At 47.0% G+C, this 18,356-nt stretch overlaps 1 protein-coding gene across 1 annotated transcript in view; it reads left to right on the top strand.

Annotated features, from left to right (window-relative positions):
* Positions 1 to 18,356, top strand: part of RAPH1 (Ras association (RalGDS/AF-6) and pleckstrin homology domains 1) — a 90,178-nt gene that overhangs the window by 50,099 nt on the left and 21,723 nt on the right.

The following is an 18,356-nucleotide window of genomic DNA, read 5'->3' as shown; positions in this document are numbered from 1 at the left end:
TTCTATCACTGTTGTCTCCTGGCTGCATCAGATTTTTCGGAACAAGCAGGAAAGGAAAGGGTACCTGACCATGCCAGGAAAATGAGGCCTCTGACTACTGTCTTTGCCTTTGGTCACAGGCAACATTTGTGTAAAAGTTTCTTCTGGGTCAATTTGTAAGAAATCATTGTTGCATTGAAATGTCAGGAGCCATTCTGGAAGAGTGATGGTTTGACCACCTTTCAGATTTTCTTAACCTTTAGGTTCTTCGTTCAAGTAGCTTAGGTTAAATTTCCTCCCCCCCCGCCCCGGTCTTTTCATTTTCAGTTCTGTCCAGTAATATGCCTTTACTCATGCTTGTAATCTTCAAAGTACTACATTCAACTTTCTTTCCGTGATCACAGCTAGCTTCTGAAAGATCAGTCCCTTCTGACAGTCCCTGCCATCTACAGAGGACTGAAAAATTGGGTGGGTTGAAATGAGGCTGTTTATTCTCCCACATTATGATACTTTGTCTCTTGCGTCCATTTCCGGATGTTGGCCAGAGCAATCACGTGCTGTGGAAGACGAGAAGCCTGAAGCAGCCAACCCAATTTGAGCTCTCTGTATTTGTGGCGTATAGAAATTATAGCTCTTTAGTACTCTGGAGGTTAGTCCAGTCTGGTCACATCTCAGAAACTGAGCAGGGTCAACCGTGCTTAGTATTTGAACGGGAGACTGGTTGCCAGGGGACTAACAAGGAGCTGGACTGGGAACCAGTCTCCCAAGGGGCAAGCGATCAAGCTCTCTTTTTAAACATTTCCTCTCAGTGGTATGTCATTTCCATGTGATAGGACGGACGTCATAACCACCAAGTCAGGGGTCTCAGTCAGCACCACTACCCCTTTGGATGCTGATTTGGGAGGGACACTTTGGCTGCCAAAGTGGCCATTTGCACCCAAAGCAGCCAGTAGCTTGGAGGAGGGAGGGGCAGTGTGGGTGCGCCAATTGGTGCATGCACACAGGTGCTGTGCCTGCGTGCACCGACTGGCGCTCATGCCGCCCCTCCCCCCCCGCACCGCGGCACTAGTTGCTTTGTTGCGGACAGCCGCTTGGGCGGCTGAAGGACCCAACCAACCCTAGGGCAGATTTTGGGTGGCCCCACTGTGTGGATTTTTCAATCTGCACAGTAGGGACAACATGTCCATTAGATATATGACAATTTGATGAAAAGAAGAAAATGAGACTCATACAGGGGCAGGTGATGTGTGAGTTGTTGATACCTTTAGAAACATGAAACCAGAGTCTCCAGGTTGTAAGAAACCTTATTTTTCAGATAATTTCCAGAGTCCAAGTTCCGTTTAAGCAAGCGCGTTCTGTGTTTCCGAATCTAGAAAGACTAGTAGCGTGGTCTGTTGGAGATGTCCCATCCACAGAGTTATCCTAAGCAGCAATACACCCTTCTAACACCCCATACACCCTTTGGAGGGGGCAACTCCACTGGGGGAGGCATGGCTGGGACCTTTCCCTCGCGGCTACTGAAGCCCTGCAGCCGTCGTATCACTTCCTCGTTTGAATCTTAATGAAGCAGATAGAAATTAAGGGGCTCAGATCTGCATTGCAGCCCAGGCTGCTGCTGGCATTCAGACATGGAGGGATAGTTTCCCAAATATTTTGAGATGCCCTGTGTTGGAAGCACATTGACGTTTTGAACTTGTTACAGTTCAGGATAGACAATTATTGTGCTTTTTGGCCGGGGGACATCTCGACTAGCCGGGATTTTGGAATGTTCCTTCTGGCTTTGACAGCATCAATCCCAGCCGTTCCTGCAGCAAAGACGGAAGCAAATCTTTGCTTTTACGTTTGCACAACTTTGGTGGAACGATCCAAAAAGCTGTAACTATAACACTATTTTAAAAACCCTGTAATTGTAAAACGTTGTTTAGATATTACAGATTTCAAGGGAAATAGCCCCATACAGAAAATCCCATAATCCTTTTTCCTAATGTAGTTCACTTTTTAAATTCCTGTAGGAGCTCTTTATTTGGAGCAAAATTAATTTGTTTTGACTCAGGAAAGTGTTGGAAGTTTGAATCCAGATAGTCTAATAATGCTCAGTGGTAGGGAGCAGAGTGGATCTATTTTGTTTGTTTGTTTACTTATTAACAGGTTCCATTTGTATCCCACCCTCCCCTAAGGCTCAGGGCAGTTCACATAGAATGTAGCAGGAACAATACATCAAACTTGGAGATTATAGCAAATGAAGGCAATAGTAATAATAGTCATAATAATAACAAACAGAAGAGATAACATTTTAACAGGGTAAAAAAATCTAACAGGACAATGGTTAGTCAGTTCCATTGCGTGGGTTCAAAGAAAGAGGTTTGGGGCCCAGTGAATGCTGTTTAGGTTTGGTCAACCTCAACCAAATTCCTGGTGGAGGAGCTCCCTTTTGCAGGCCCTGCGGAATTCTTTCAGTTCTGTTAGGGCCTTGATCTCCTCCGGGAGCTCCTTCCACCAGGTGGGGAACCAGGATGGAGAAAGCTCTGGCCCTGGTTGAGGCCAAGGGGGCTTCCTTGGGGCCGCCTCAGTCCAACTTGGAGGTCATTGTCAGGGTGACTAGCGCTGTTCCCATCCCACGGCCAGGCCAGAGGTCTGACTGGGATGGGTCTAGGAGTGAAGGAAGTCAAGTAAAGGTTGCCAGTCGCTGACCAGACCATTTAGATAAGTGCCAGGAGGCCTTGGGTCCCCCCAGAGCATTCAGGAATCCTCTCTGTGGTTGAGTTAAAATCCGCTTAGTGCCCAACTGAGGAGGGGGTGGCAGCCGTAGTCAAGCCTTCAGGGCATAGTGGTCTGACCATGGCATGGCCTTAGCTGTGACCAGATCCATGTTGAAACCCGCACCGAAAATGAGGTCCAGGCTGAGGCCTGCCTAATGAGCATGGCCAACAACAAATTTCGAGAGTCTTAGTGTCACCATGGCCAACACCTGGTCCAGCCCACTTTTAGAGGATGGCAGCTCAGAGTTGGCATTAAAGTCTCCCAGAACGAGTAGTCTAGGAAACTGTAGTGTCCAGGATGCTCCCGCCTCCAGCAGGGCTGGCAGGGCATCTGGTAGCGTGTTGGGCGGACAGTATAACAGCCAACATCGGTTGAGCCCTGCCCACGGCCGGCCTATTCAACTGGGATTGACGGTGCGAGAAGGGCCGTGAATTCGTAATGTTGTGGATTAATGTAGTCGATGTAGCTGGGTTTCATGTAGCTTCACCAGTTTTCACTGGTGACCTTGAAATATACACTGGAGCTGCATCAAGTAAAATTTCGGCATGTTACCTGAAGCGTCCCAAGTGAATATTGAAAAGTTGTCCAACGGAGTGAAATGCCAGGCTCTTCTGCCTTTGACGTACCTTATCCTATGCCGCTATGTAAGACCCTGCGTTTAACTGCATTTTCAGTGTAGTATATTAGGAAGGCAGCTTAAGAATTAGGTTTGGTTCACTTTACTGTTCAGCATATACATTTCATGATCAATAAGGAAGACAAAGGAGAAGAGCAGACATTCTCCCTTAAAGTGTTGACCATAAGAAAATGGCTCGGATATGCATAAATGTTCCTCATAAGATTTCCAACCCTTACCCCCACCCCATCCTGCATGATACTAAATGGCTCCTTTCCTTCCCCTGCCCCATTTCACCGCTGTCTTTTGCCCTTCCCCATCTTACCCCTCTGCCATTTTCACAGCGTGTGGTTTCGGTGGAACCTCCCAGCAAGCAAGTCAGGCGTCAGATTGACTTTTCTGAAGACGAGACTGAATTAGTTCCTGTAAGTTGCTAGTTGTATGTCTGATTCAGAATGTCTAGGAGGAGAATTCCTTAAAGGAAGTCCCGCCCCATGTCACAGGAAGCCGTGTGCAGCTCTCCTCCTTCTGCTTCCTTCCGTATGGGCTGAATCACACTCACCTTGAATCATGCTCACCTGAATTCATCACCAGCTGCGCTGGTTTGAGTGAATTCAGTAGTCCTGGGATAATTTTGCAGCCGATTGTTAGCCATCTTAAATCTGTAATTTGGGAAGGCCTGATTTCTGCTCCAGATTGAGATGCATGCAGTGCCCCAGTAATACTTTGTGGCTATTTTGACGCCATGACACAAAGTAAGGCTTTTGCCCATGAAATGTGTGGGCTTCAGACCATTCACATTTAGGTGGGAGTATCAAATTATGTCTTGGTGAGAAAAGTAGTCTATAAATATAAATTACCTCCATAAAATAAACTTCCTTCTTATTTAGACACAGTTTTTGTCCCGTGAATCGAGTGGTGGGGACACAAATAACAAATGTCTCTGAAGAAGTATACCTGCCCAGAATTCTACTTTGATGGTAGAATTAAAGGGGCCCTGGACTAAAATGTTTTTCAACTAATTGCAATGTTTGTAGCAGGCTGGGGTTTCTTGACAGCCCTGGAGGGGTTTCTTTCCCAAATGGGTGCGAGTTAATTAATTTTTAAATATATCTCTTAAATTTGTTGAACATTTAAACATTTATTGGGTGATATGACCAGCTCTGCTCCCCAGCCATATTCATCACAATTGTGTCATTTCTGGGGTTTCTCAAAGCCTGAAAAATGTTTCATGGAATCATAATAAAAAATCAGAGTCCAGTTGGGCACCTTTAAGACCAACAAAGATTTATTCAGGGTGTGAGATTTCGAGTGCAAGCCCTCTTCCTCAGACTCGATAGCTCCCACCCTGAATAAATCTTTGTTGGTCTTAAAGGTGCTCCTGGACTCTGATTTTATTGTGCTACTTCAGACCAACACGGCTACTAATTTGATTCTATCATAGAATCATAACGTTGGAAGGGACCTCCTGGTTCATGTAGCCCAACCCCATGTTGTTGTATTGTTGCTGTTGTCACATGTGTTCCTGTTTCCTGTTCCCTGTAAACCGCCCCGAGCCTTCGGGGGAGGGCGGTATATAAATATAAATAAACTAGGCAGGACACTCACTACCCTTTGGCTCGTTGGAAGGGGTCACACAGACCATCCAGCTCAGTGCAGACTCAGCCTAAAGCATCTCTAAAATGATGATGATGATGATGATGATGATGATGATGATGATGATGATGATGATGATGATGTTTTTTAAAAAAACACCATCTGGCTCAAGGTTTGTCTGTGTCACTATTGCAGGAGTGGCAGGGGTGGTTGTGGCCTTTGGCTCAGGAATGGCGTTTCAGGAGACGTAAATCAAGAAGCATGGTGCCCAAGTGCGTGACCTAAGATTGAGAGCCTGTCTGGAAGGGCTGCTGCTGACCCCGAAGTCGCTTGAGACCAAGAGCATCCAGTCCGGGGGCAGGAGGTGTGACACAACTGTTAAAGAGGGGACTGGAGCCACTAGGGATGGGTGCTTCCATGGGGGGGTAGCCACCTGCCACCATGATGCTGGCCTCCTACGCGCCGCCTCAGGCTTTGGTGATCGCCAAGGTGGCTGCCCCACACCAAAGCACACATCCCTAGTAGCCCCCTGGCTTGTTTTTTCACTATCGGAAACATAATGTGAGCGATTAATGCCCACCACTATCACTTGGCCTTTCAGGTGGCCTTTCAGGCTTGGAGTGCCTGTGTGGATCTAAATGTTTTACGATGAAGGAGTAGATGAAGCCATGGTGTGCTAGCAGTTCATTAAAATTTTCTGTTGCACAATATTGCCATCTGCTGCCCAGATTAAGCCAAAAAAAAATGTCTGATTTAATTTTATCTACAACTGACCAGACTGCTTTCAAACCCCCTAGTGAGATGCCCGTGGAGATATTAAAGAGTTCTTCAGGATTTAAAATCCTTACGTTTTTGTCAGTGTACTGTGCAAGCAGATGAAGTCATGGGCAATGCTGTATTTGTTTGTTGTTGGTTGGTTCTGCCTGGATTCTGTGCTGAGTTTTGAAAGTGCTATTCTGTCTGCACTTAGCAGTTGTCCTTAAATGCTGTATTCCCCATTTCACTAATTTTTGCTGAATTCAAACAGCATTGAGTGATTTCTATCACCTTTTCTTGTTCTGATTCTGGCCTTATGTACAATTTTGTATTGTGTGTGTATGTGTCGTCATTTTACAAAAAGCCTTCTGCCCTAATTACTTCATGCAATTGAACAACTCCTAAATCCTGGTGCATATCTTTTACTTATGAATATCCTGTCATTTTTCTGTCTATAATTCTGTCATGCTAATAAGGGAAGAGCCTGTGGGAAGCAGGAATACGTTAGCGAATGCCTCTGACTCCACAGGGCTGAGGTTCTTCCCACTAGGGTTGAGAAGCTCCTGGATATTTGGGAGGGGTAGATGCTGAGGATGGCGTGGTGTGGGGAGGGGAGGGGGTGGGACTTCAGTGGGGTATAATGCCGCAGAGCCAACCTTCCAAAGCAGCCATTTTCTCCAGGTGAGCTGACCTTGATCACCTGAAGATCAGTTGTAATGCTAGGCTACCACCTGAAGGTTGGTCACCTTACTTTCCACTTATTATACAGTTTAGTATCTAAATATAGGCAAAATCTACTGTCCTAGACCATGACTCATGTTATTCTGAAACTATTTCAAACCTGAATTCTGTAGCTGCAGCACAAAGCTTCTGCCTTAAGAACCAAATCTTCCAAGGAAGAATCTGAATTTTAAAAAATAACTAGTAATTTAATCTGTTTGTATAATGAAAAGAAGGAATCTTGTGAGCGGCGTATTCTGGGCTGTTCACGAGGGTAAAGCAGTGTGTTTGGACTTCTGAGAGTGAGTGAGCGAACGGAAATTACTCTCTGCCGTTTGTGAATGTTTGCCACAGTCATGGAGTGCCTTCCCCTTGTTCATCATTGGGAAAATGTTCGTCTCATAGCCCTCCCTTCACCTTGGTGGGGGCAAGACCGCAAAGGCTGATCGCCCTCATAGCATTGAAATCCGTTCGCCAGGTAATCCCTGATTGGCTCGTATCAGCCATGTGACCTATCTAGGAAGGAGGCAGCCCCAGCCCCAAAGGGCTCCTCCTGGAATGTGGGGACAAAGTTGTGGGGCTCAACCTGCGATTAAGGAGCAGTGGGACTGGCTGATTCTGTGGTCTAGCTTGGGAGGACCCTACCAAACATTTGCTTGGTTTTTCTCTGATTTCTCTCTCAGTAGACAAAGCGGCTCATTTGCTTGGGTCACAGACATGTTTGCCCCTGTGGGCACCTGCTGACTCTCGAGATACTCCTACTCTCCCCCCCCCCCCAGCTTCTTCTTGGCATGTCCTTTCCCAGTCATTCCAGACTCAAACCAGTAAGGAAGACCGTGATTTGATTCCCTTGTCCCAGTCGCAGTGGTATTTTTTTAAAAGCCAAGTTAGGTGCATGCAAATATTATTATCATTATCATTATCATTATTATTATTCAATGTATTGCCCACCACTCCCAGAACCAACTTGTGGCAAGTTATAAATGTTCAGTAAAACCCCAATAAAACCCAATTAAAACGAACAGCAAAAATGACAATAAAAACAGAGTAACATGGCAGTAAAACTTCCCCAACCTCCTCCTCCCCACCCTTAAACTCTAGGGGGAAATAAAGAGGATCGCAATGACAATTGACTGCTGAGTACACCAGGGGGGCCCTGCAGATCTTCCTTGCTGCCCCCAGCCTGGCGGAAGAACTCCATTTTGCAGGCTCTGTGGAACATTGAAAGCTCCTGCAGGGCCTGCAGCTCACCCTGGAGCTCGCTCCACCAGGTCGGAGCCAGGACCGAAAAGGCCCTGGCCCTGGTTGAGGCCAGGCGTATTGCTCTGCGGGGGGCAAAGCGTGCTAGGCGGTCCCTCAAGTATGGCCTTAAAGGTTAAAACCAAAACTTTGAACCAGATCCAGACAGCAATTTGTAGCCAGTGCAGCTGCCTCAGCACAGGCTGGATATGGGTGTTCCTGTGAGGACCCTGGCAGCCACGTTTTGCACCAGCTGCAATCTCCGGATCAAAGGCAAGGGTATCTATATCTTTTGCTGTAATTAGCTGCATACGCTGTCTCCACATCTATGTTGCAATGCTGTTAATGCAGTCAAACACGCAAAGGAGGTGGGGTCAGTCGGGTTTGTCGAACGGAGTTTGCGTCCAGGGGCACCTTGAAGACCCACCGTGTTTGGTTCAAGGTATCAGCTTTTGCATGTGCACACACTTCTTCAGATACTACGCATGTACATGAAAGCTTTGTGGGTCTTCAAGGTGCCTCTGTTTGGTTTGCATTCTAGATGAAAGCCTAAAGGACCCCCTGTGGCATGTGAAGAATTAGAACACAGTCCTGGAGTTAAAAGGGATGTTCGAGTCTGTCTAGGTTCAGTTTCATTTTTGTGCAATAAATCTCCCAGGTGAGAAAAGACGGAAGAGATACTTAACCAGAAAGAAGCTTTGACCGAACCAAGATACAGAAAGGGGGGGGGCAGGGGGAGTAGCCCACAGCCATTTGGTGGCAAGAATGCAGCAGCGATTTACCTGTGGCGATCCAGTAAAAACCCTCCAAGCAGATGTGGTGAAGCAAATAACCAGTTGAAGCAGATATCCTGTGAAAGTTGTGCTCTTCCCACACGGTTAGTCCAGGGAACGGGCAAGGCAGGTCCAGCGGTTTCATGCTGGTGTTACTGGAAGAGGGTTCTGGAATGGAACCAACCACCGGATGGAAAGGGGCAACCTGTGACCTCCACACTGGAAGAAGGTCTGGCAGCAGAAACCCTGGATTCATTTATGAAGCAACCCTGGTTGGCCAAGTTTCGGACAGGTTTAGGAGCAGCAGTTGCGTTGAAGACAGTTCCTGTTGGTGGATCTGGAGTAGAGCTGCTAAAGCACCCAGCCCTAATCTGGAGTGTTACGTGAAATGCACAAGTATGGTCAGGAGATCTAAATGGCAGACTGGTTTGATGCCTCTTAGCCAGATTGTGACACGATGGCTTTACCTGCACTTCTGCTTGAATCATTGCGAGATTTTGGGAGCTTTGGCCATTTGGAGCCAGTTTGGTGTAGTGGTTAGGAGTGCGGACTTCTAATCTGGCATGCCGCGTTCAATTCTGCGCTCCCCCACATGCAGCCAGCTGGGTGACCTTGGGCTTGCCATGGCACTGATAAAACTGTTCTGACCGGGCAGTGATATCAGGGCTCTCTCAGCCTCACCCACCTCACAGGGTGTCTGTTGTGGGGAGAGGAAAGGGAAGGCAACTGTAAGCCGCTTTGAGCCTCCTTTGGGTAGGGAAAAGCGGCATATAAGAACCAACTCCTCTTCTTCATCGTCCTGAAAATGTGGCTTTCTCTGTATGGCCACGGGTGTGAGGAGCATTGGAAGGTCAGTTTTTATGAATCAAGGGGCGGAAATAGGTTTCATCCCATCCTAGCGATGTGGTTTTACACATTTTAAAACCTAGTGTGTTGATTTTGTTGTACACATTCAGGAAACCTTTTTACCATTGTCTTAAATCTGTCCATGATGAATTTGATCTGTGCTATATGACACATTACTCGTTTGAGAATTGTGGGTGTCTTTTCCATCCAGAATATGTTTGAACGTACACATCTTTTCATTTGCAAAGGTTGTAAGCTCTCTATTGATGCCACACTAATATTTTTACTCCTTGGATAAGACTGGAAAAACACACGGAGCATAGTGAGTAGGAAGCTGCTCACAGGGGAGGAGCAACAAGTACAACAAAACAGCCCTGGCTGGAGAATTGTGTGGTTAAGGAGAGCACTAAAAGCAGCTCGCTGTGTGCAAACAGGAACGAGGTGTAACACTGAATATCCCGATTCCTCACTTGCCTCCTTTCAGCTTGGAAGACATCTAGGATTCTTTTTCTTTAATGTGCATCTAATGGACAGAGAGAAGATTTCCCCCCCCCCCGCCCCCCCTGCTTGCTTGCTAATCATACGCTATAAAATCACGGCACTTAACTTCCTTTTGACTGATTTTCTTTCTTCTCTTTTCTGCACAAGCACTCCTATTTGGACAGGGAAACCTCCCTCCTTCTGCGAAACATCGCAGGAAAACCTTCTCATTTGCTGACCAAGGTGAACGACGACTTCTCGCCTGCATGCTTGTAGATAAGAGTGGCGTTTGTGGGTGTTTCTTTAATGTACATCTGGACTTTGCTTCCAGTTGCTTGTGTATCTGCAGCCATGACTTTTCTTCTGGTCCAAAGGGGGACAGGCTGTACATGGAACTGAAGGCTTCAGGCTCTTCTGAAACACTTAATAACTTTGCTGATGCTATTCTGTGGGATTTTAATGCTAATTCTGAAAAACTCTGGATGTTGTGTAAATGTTCTCCCTAAAGTCCACTGTGGAAAAGACAAAAAGAGACACCATTATTACGGGATACATTGCTAACCCCCCCAAATACTCCAAGATCTATAGCAGGGGTGGCCAAACGGGAACTCTCCAGTTGTCCATGGACTGCAGTTTTCATGAGCGGTGTGGTGCTGGCAGGGGCTCATGGCAATTGTAATCCATGGCAGAATGGCAGAGGCAGAATGGTTTTGGTGATACGGCCACAAGACCCTGGTTGAGAAAGCCAGTTCTAATGAGAAGCTGATCCCATTTGGAACTCTCTGGGACTGGCTCCCCACCCCACAACAACAACCCCGAGGAAATTAGTTAAGGATAGGATAGAGGTGACGACTGATCTTTGCCCCATTTTAAAAAGTACAGTTTGATGGGAAAACAGAAAAACTAGCCTTATTTATTTATTTAATATTAATACATACATACACCACCCTCCCCTTGTCCATTTATCAAGTTTATTAAAGAGTTTATTAAAATCTGCAGAACTACACAAAACCACATACACAAGATTAAAAGACGCTATAAATTAAGCAACAATTTATCTTGTGCTTGAAATAAACTAATTACGTAGTTCCAATCACGAGATTTGGCTGATGGAAGCACAATTCCAGTGGCTGAATTTAGTGAGCATAATGAATTATCAGCAGTTTTCTTTCTTGGGATATGCAAAAGTTGACTAGTAGTCGGCCTTTTAAGAGAGCACTTCTGTAACAGAACCTTTGAGTTGTTGCCATCCTCCATGCTAGAGCTGCAGTCCCAAGTTCCTCTTCTTGTCAAAGAAAGAGGCCTTCCAGATAAATGCATATTTTTAAAAAGGAAAATGGGATGTCAAAGTTATTCTAGTACAAAGTATAATTTAAATGCAAAAAAGTGAGTGGATAGGTAGTTTGATGAAAATATTTTCTCCCCAAAAGCAATACAATGGGAGGTGTTTTTAAAGTGTTGTGATTTTTGTAATCCAGAAGCAATATTCTCCTCCTTGTGAGCACTTCCTCTTTACTTTATTTTTTTGAAAGCATTTCCATACAATTTTGAAAAATCAACCCAAATAAATAGGGTTTACAAAAGGCACCTGAAACCCAAGCCCAAAGGGACATTTCACCACTGTAAGTTCATTCCAGAAACTTGGGTCTACTGTAGAGGTGGTCCTGCTCCTCTTGCCCCCCTTGTTCTCTGGGGATGACTGAACTCTTAGGGAGGGCCCTACCCACCTGGCTTACCTGGATGTGGGCAGGACAACTTTTCTGTGAGGTATGGAAAACCACATGAGACAGGTGGCCTTAACCAGCAGCATCTTCAGAGGTACCTCCATGTACAGCAGCCTTTCTCAAGTCTTCTACTGTTGAGAAACCCCTGAAACATTCTTCAGGCTTCAAGAAACCTCAGAAGTGACGCCATCGTACAGCATATGGCTGGGAAGCAGAACTATGGACACGCCCACCTGGGGCCCCTGCCCTTCCCATCACTGGTTATTGGGGGGGCAGGTCAACATGACCTTATATGGTCATATCACTAATAAATGTTTAACTAATTTTAAAAACATATTTTCCAATTAATTCACTCCCACCCATTCAGGAAACCCTTCCTTGGCTGTCAGGAAACCCCAGGGTTGCACCAGACCCTGGTTGAGAAAGCCTGACGTAGAGGAATCAGCTCGAAGCATTCAGGAAGCTCAGGAGATGGCATTGTCCGGCAGAAGGCTCAGCCAAGGCCTGCGATGTGATTGGCTCTTCTTTTCTGGAACAAAGCTTGATGAAGGGAAACCTGCAACCTGCTAGAGGCACGCCTGCATCCTCTGGCCCCCCACCCTCACCACTTCGGGATTCAGCTTCAGTCAGGGGTCAGTGCTAGGTTAGCCATGCTGTTATTCTGGCCACAGACTTTGCCTTTCATGTGCCAGCATCCTGAAATGTAGAACCCTTGACCCTGCTGGCTTATCTCACTAGTCAGGTGAGCTCAGATGGCCCTGCCCTGACCGGGGTGGCCCAGAATGGCCTGATCTCCTCCGGTCTTGGGGGCTGAGCAGGGTCAGACCTAGTTAATTTTTGGAAGGGCGTCCACCAGAGAAGTCCAGGGTGGCTGTGCAGAGGCAGGCAGGGGCAACGCACCTCCGAGTGGCCCTTGCCTGGAAACCTCTGGGGGGGGGGGTCGCCATAAGTTGAGGGCAAAAAGAGAAAAGAGCATAAAACTAAAACCAAATGAATGTCATAGAATCATAGAATCATAGAGTTGGAAGGGGCCATAGAGGCCATCTAGTCCAACCCCCTGCTCAACGCAGGATCAGCCCAAAGCATCCTAAAGCAAATGTCCTCTAAGTGTACAAAAGTCTCTTGTGCTGTATACTTGAATTCTTAAATTAGGGATGTGAATGATTTAAAAGTTATTATTTATTTTTGGATTTATGTCCAGCCTCTCCCAACAAAGTTGACCCAAGGCAGCTTACAAGTAAAAGCAATAACAATACCCCATAAAACAATAACAGTTAACATTTACAGCTTATATCAAGATGGCGGTACAAATTCAGACCCCCCCCCCCACACACACACACATACAACGTACTGCTCCAGCCATGAGCCTCTGCTGTGGCTCTCGGTGGGGATCTGAGGATCTCTGAGGTTCACTGGGTTCCTTGCTCTCAGGTTGAGGGAGAGTTATTGACCCATCCTGAACAGGGACATGGGCTGGTTTTTTATTGTCCACCATCTTGTTATGCTATGATTCTATTATGTTATATTGTATTAATGGGGTATTCTAGGGGAGTTTATTGTATTGTATAAATATAAACATCAATAAATAAACAATATTTAGGTTGTGATCTTCCTAAACATAGGGTGGGACCCGAAGATCGTAACTCCAGGGACCCCTCCCCGCCCTCCACCAAATGCCTGGGGGAAGCATCCATCTTGCAGGCCCTGCGGGAACTTAGTAGTTCTGGCAGGGCCCTTAGCTCTTCCGGGAGCTCGTTCCACCAGGATGGGGCCAGGGCCCTGGTCGAGGCCAGGTGGATGTCCTGGAGATCCAGGACAGCCGGTAGATTCCTGTCCGCCGAGCAAAGCGCCCTGCAGGGAATGTGACTTGGTATTAGTTTTTCCTGAAGTACAGAGAGACCTACCTCCAGTAAATGTCATGTCAGCCCTAGAATTTAGACCCGTCAAGTGCATTTTGAGAGGCCGTGTGGGCTAAATGTGAATAGATTTCGCTAGGATTAAATGCAGCCGCCTCAACTGCAGAAGCTCCTCAGTGCCACCTCCGGTCCAGAACAAAAAGTCATTTCCTGCCGTTCCACAATCTCTGGATTGAAACTCTTTGGCTCGGGATGCATGGATTTCAAGTAATGATGGCATGAACTTAAATTCTTTTAATGTGAAGAATTGTTGATGTCCTTTTAAAGGGGTAATATGTTTAGATTCACGTTTGAGCACATGTCTGCAAAGGCAGAAATAATGACGCCTGAGTGAAATGGTGCCCTGTGTACAGTAGGGGTCTTCTTGGGGGAATGTTTCTAGGCAGACGTTATCTTACTCTCCATGTTGGCCTCGGAGCAATTCTTTAAGGTCCAGATTATCACTCTGCATGCCTGAAGAAAGGACACCCAAGTCTGTTCCCATTGCTTTGGTGTGTTTTTACTGTTCCCATTCAAAATAAGGCCTTGCTTGGAAACCTTTTTTTAAATCATGGGTCCAAAGCAGAAGCCCTCACCAGAAGTGATGCGACAAGACACGTCATCTTGGAGCCTGCAAGGAAACCCAGGGGAACGGGCTTTTCGGTTCTCCAGATCCCTTCATGAGGCTGGGATTTCTTTTTTTTTTTAACTGCAGGAGTATGAAGAACAACATAATTATGGGATTTTTAGCTAAATATTTGGGCTTGATTTTTTTTTTCCACCCACCTGTAAATCTCACCTGCCAGTCTCACATTGTGAGAGTCCTTAACATGAGGGTACCTGCCATTGGCAGTCCCCCATCCATACTGTCCCATGCTAAAGATCAGCAGTGACCACGTATCACATTTTGCAGTAGGGGGAATGGGGGCGCAGCGGGTGGAGAAAAGGGGCAGGTCCTCTTCTTTCTCTCCCCCTTGTTCCCTCTTTCCCTGCTTCCTCCTCCCTATGTTTCTTCCCTTCCTCATGCCCTCTCTGTCCCACTGCTGCCCATCCCATTGGGTGGTGCCTGGAAATATTTTCCAAAAGTAGTTTCAGAGGTAGCAGGAGGAGAGGATTTATGCACGTGGAGACAATAGAAATCTTCCTGGTTGGGATGGGCTTGGGTGGATCAGAGAGCAGGCAGCACCTCCTCTCCCGCCCTTCTGCTCAGTGCTGGGGCTGTTTGCGGGAGGATTTCTTGGGGACTGTGGGGCAGACTTCATAGGATCACGCCTAGCAAATCTGTGATTTGCACTTTCTCCGAATTAGACAAGAAACGGTGGTTTTGACTCTCAGTTGACTGACTTCCTTGGGGGGGGGGGGGGCCCAAAAACCTGCTTGGCTCTGCAGAGAACTCTGGTGGAGATCATGCAGCTGCTGTTTTAGAGACAGAAGTAAAAATACTTTGTCCATTCATATATGACGTGTTACATTCCCCAGCAGATCATAAACACATCTGAAATTCAGAGGGAGACATAACTGTTGGTTTGAAGCAACAGGACGGAGTTTGTGTCCAGTGACACATTTAAGACAAACAACATTTTATTCCGGGTTTTCGTATGCCACTACAGCTGAAATTCTGGCATTGTACTCCTGTACAGTGCTTGGAGTTTGCTTTTTATGAGAAGTAGAATTAGGAATTGTCCTCTCTCCTATTTTATTCAACATCTTCTTGCTCAACTAGTGCTGAGGTTTGGGCTGGGTTGCCACCAATAAACAGATGACCCCCAGCTCTTCCTCCTGATGGATGGCCGCCCTGACTCTCCCCCAGAAGCATTAGCCAGCTGCCTGGAAGCAGTGATGAGATGGCTCAAGCAGAGTCGGCTGAAGCTCAATCCTTCAAAGACGGAGGTCCTGTGGCTGGGTAGGAAGGGCCCATGTGAGGAAGCGCGCCTGCCCACCCTGGATGGTGTGCAGCTCTCTACGGCTCACTCCACCAGGAATCTGGGCATGATTCTGGACGCTTCCCTCTCAATGGAAGCCCAGGTTGCAAAGTTAGTGCGGCTGGCATTTTACTGTCCCCGCCAAGCCAAGCTACTGGCCTATCTGGCCCCAGAACACCTAGCCACAGTGATCCATGTGATGGTTACCTCCAGGCTGGACTTCTGCAACTCGCTCTATGCAGGCCTGCCCTTAGTCTTGACCTGGAAACTACAGCTGGTTCAAAATGCAGCGGCCAGGGTCCTCACAGCAACACTGTGGAGGTCCCACATCCGGCTCATTCTCCATCAACTGCAGTGGCTGCAGGCTAAAGGTTCTGGTAATTACCTTTAAGGCCATACGCAGTCAAGGCCCAGTATACCTGAGGGACCGCCTCCCTGCCTGTGCCCCTCAAAGGGCTCTGCGCTCTGCCACCACCAACTGGCTAGTGACCCCTGGCCCTACAGAAGCCCTCCTGGCTTCAACCAGGGCCAGAGCCTTCTCCATCCTGGCCCCCACCTGGTGGAATGAGCTCCCGGAGGAGATCAGGGCCCTGACGGAGTTAAAAGAGTTTTGCAGGGCTTGCAAAAGGGAGCTCCTCCACCAGGCATTTGGTTGAGGCCGAGCAAAACCAGCAACATCCACAGAGCCCCTGCGCCCTCCCTCCCAGGAATCCACTCGTGCATTCTGCCCCTGGATTTGTTTGCACTATTACAGCCCATTACCTCTGTTATAGTTATTAATAATGTTAATTATTATTCTTGTAGTTATTTACATGTTATGGAAAAACTACGTTCCATGTATTGTTTTCTTATGTTCCATGCAAACCGCCTTGAGCCTCAAGGGAGGACAGTATATAAAATTATTGTTGTTGTTAGGTGTGGAGTCGTATCTGACCCATCGCGACCCCCTGGACAATGATCCTCCAGGCCTTCCTGTCCTCTACCATTCCCCGGAGTCCATTTAAGTTTGCACCGACTGCTTCAGTGACTCCATCCAGCCGCCTCATTCTCTCTCGTCCCCTTCTTCTTTTGCCCTCGATCGCTCCCAGCATTAGGCTCTTCTCCAGGGAGTCCTTCCTTCTCATGAGGTGGCCAAAGTATTTGAGTTTCATCTTCAGGATCTGGCCTTCTAAGGAGCAGTCAGGGCTGATCTCCTCTAGGACTGACCGGTTTGTTCGCCTTGCAGTCCAAGGGACTCGCAAGAGTCTTCTCCAGCACCAGAGTTCAAAAGCCTCAATTCTTTGACGCTCGGCCTTCCTTATGGTTCAACTTTCGCAGCCATACATTGCAACTGGGAAGACCATAGCCTTGACTAAACGCACTTTCGTTGGCAGGGTGATGTCTCTGCTTTTTAGGATGCTGTCTAGATTTACCATAGGTATATAAAATACATACATACATATATACATACATACTTAATCTTGGACCTAAAGAAAGGTGCTTACTGAAACTGATCTTCCTTTCTGCTCTCCAAGCTGAGATTAAACCCAAAATTCACTGTTTTAGGTTGGCGCCGGGATATCTAAAGTGGCCCAAAACACACCTGAAATTCCCATTGTGACAATTTGTGTTCTCACATTTTCTGAGCATTTCATGTTTCAGGGAGGCCCAGGAGTGGGAGAGGAAGCTTCCATCAGGTCTCAGTTTTATTTTTATTTATAGTTCCATTGTTTGTAGTCTGCCTTTCCCATTTGGAGCCCAAGTGGATTACACGGAATTTGATAAGCCACAATTCCTCAACCCAAACCATCAGAATTCTGTTCTTTTCCAAGTACACACATGTATGTAAGGAAGTATTCCGGAAGAGAATTACTTAGCACCCTAAGTCAGCCTTTTTCAACAATGTTCCCAAAAATTCAAGATGATAAAAAGTATGAGCTTTCCCAAATAATTTTTAAAAAATAGTCAGTGTCCTCCCCCACTCTGAACAAACGTTTCTGCCATCCAACTTTTCCCAGCAACCACAAGATCTCCCAAGAAGCTGGCTATACGTTGTGGGGTCCACATGGACAACAATCCATGCAGTTCCCCTCGTGCTGCAGGAAAGAGAGAAAGGGGTATGAAATTAATGCCTTTTTGTTCTTGGCCAACCAATTTTTATCTGCCTTGTTACTGCAGCCCCCAGTTTCCTAGAGTGGACTTTTGTCCTCGCAGATTCTTCATCCTCCAGCATCCACAAGGACTCTTGGGCTTTGTTGGATCCAGCCCCCCGCCCCCCCCCCAGCCCCCCAAAAAATCAGAGAGGAAACCGAGGAAATCCGTCGGGAAGAAGGAGCAATGCTTGACTAGCTTCAGAGGGTCTTTGAAGCGCCAGTGTGGCTTTTTGGAGTGACAAAATTATTCATCTAGTTCTCCTTCTCAGGCTCCATGAAACCATCTTCTAGGGATCTTCACTCACACCAGCTTTAATAACACACATTGTCCCTTGCCTAATTGGCTGTTCAGATCCTGTTTCAGTCCCCATTTATTCCTGCTGTTATCAACTTACTCCTCACTTTTATTGGAGATGATGATTGTGTTACTGACTGACAAGTCCACTGCTGGCCACAGCTGTCGCTTCACGACTCCCAGGAGTACACAGGGAGGGAGGAGGTCCAGCCTGGGACTAAGAGAAAAGGCATGTCTGAAGGGAGGCTCTCCGGAATAGCAGCGGGGCTTCAGCTGGGAGGGGAAACGCGTGCCCCTTTCAACTCGCCAGATCGAATTTGGGACTGGTAGATTTCAAAACGTGCTACTCAGAAGGCCTGCAGTAACCCATGGGCTTCGTATTGCTTTGCTGCTAAATCTCTTTAAGTCCAGAAAACAATGGGCGGCCCTTCTTTTTCCATGCTCATTGAAATGTCCGAAGGAGACGTCAAATGATTTGATTAGGGGGGGAACGGGGCAAGGCAGCAATGCGGAGACAGTGCCAGGAGGCCGGGCAGTGGGGGGAAGGAAGGGACATGGCAAGCTCCTGCCCAAGGGGTCCTGCCCAAAGCTCTCCCGATGTCATCTTTAGCCCACTGATCCCT

This window comes from Paroedura picta, chromosome 2, assembly GCF_049243985.1.
Source record: "Paroedura picta isolate Pp20150507F chromosome 2, Ppicta_v3.0, whole genome shotgun sequence".
Taxonomy (NCBI): Eukaryota; Metazoa; Chordata; class Lepidosauria; order Squamata; family Gekkonidae; genus Paroedura; species Paroedura picta.
This window is presented reverse-complemented; position numbering and strand designations above follow the sequence as displayed.